Raw genomic sequence first — 1,263 nt, 5'->3', positions numbered from 1 at the left:
AGCTGGGCACTATTCAGATGGTGCAGAATTCTGTTTCTTTTGGAGGAGATGCGACTGAAAACCCCAACATGCACATAAGGAATTTTGTCGAGATATGCAGTACTTTCAAATATAATGGCGTGACTGATGAGGCTATCAAGCTGAGGCTTTTCCCATTCTCACTGAGGGACAAAGCTAAGGACTGGTTACATTCTGAACCAGCTGGGTCCATCACTACTTGGCAAGATCTTGCGCAAAAGTTTCTGGTGAAGTTTTATCCAATGGCAAAGACTGCTGCTATGAGGAGTGCTCTTACTCAGTTCGCGCGGCAACCTACAGAATCTATGTGCGAAGCTTGGGAACGCTACAAGGAAATGTTAAGAAAGTGTCCACATCATGGAATGCCCGATTGGATGGTGATCACGGGTTTCTATAATGGTTTGGGGGCTCAATCTCGGCCCATGCTCGATTCAGCAGCTGGAGGCGCCTTGTGGGCCAAAAGCTTACTGAGGCTTATAATCTTATCGAGACTATGGCTGCAAATGAGCATCAAAACCCAACTCAGGGGATGATGCCTGGGAAGGTAGCAGGTATTCTGGAAGTCGATGCAGCCACCGCTATTGCAGCGCAGCTCCAAGCACTGTCTATGAAGGTCGATTCTCTAGCTACCTACGGAGTCAATCAAATAGCTATGGTCTGTGAGCTTTGTGCAGATTCTCATGCTACGGATCAGTGTTCTCTTGTCAACGAATCTGTTCAGTATGTGAACAATTATCAGCGACAACAGCAGCCTGTGCGAGCTACTTATCATCCTAATAACAGAAATCATCCAAATTTCAGCTGGGGTAACAATCAGAATACTATTCAGCCACCATATCAACAAGGTGTGAGTAAACAGTTCAATCCACCTGGATTCCAGCAACCACAGCAGTATGCTCAAAGGCAATCATATCCTCAATAGGGAAGTACAGCTGCACCCACTAGTGCTGATTTTGAGGAACTTAAGCTGTTGTGCAAGAGTCAGGCGGTCTCTATCAAGACCTTGGAAAATCAAATCGGTCAAATAGCTAATGCAGTGCTCAATCGTCAACCTGGAACACTTTCCAGTGACACGGAAGTACCAGGCAGGAAGGAAGCTAAAAAGCAAGTCAAGGCTATTACCTTAAGGTCTGGGAAAGTTGCTGATGCTGAAATGGCAAAAGAATGAGAAGCTGAAGTTGGAGATGAAGAAGCTAAGCAAAAGGAGAAAGCGGCGGAACCAAGGAAGACTACTGTTGAACACAC

At 45.8% G+C, this 1,263-nt stretch overlaps 1 non-coding gene across 1 annotated transcript; it reads right to left on the bottom strand.

Moving 5' to 3' along the window:
* Positions 1 to 275: 275 nt before the first annotated feature.
* LOC141681848 (small nucleolar RNA R71) lies at positions 276 to 382 on the bottom strand. The gene has a single exon (XR_012559270.1). It is a non-coding gene; the product is annotated as a small nucleolar RNA R71 (small nucleolar RNA).
* Between the last annotated feature and the right edge of the window lie 881 nt (positions 383 to 1,263).

This window comes from Apium graveolens, chromosome 8 (genome assembly GCF_009905375.1).
Source record: "Apium graveolens cultivar Ventura chromosome 8, ASM990537v1, whole genome shotgun sequence".
Taxonomy (NCBI): domain Eukaryota; kingdom Viridiplantae; phylum Streptophyta; class Magnoliopsida; order Apiales; family Apiaceae; genus Apium; species Apium graveolens.
Note: the sequence above shows the minus strand (reverse complement) of the source record. Positions and strands in the feature narration are given on the sequence as shown.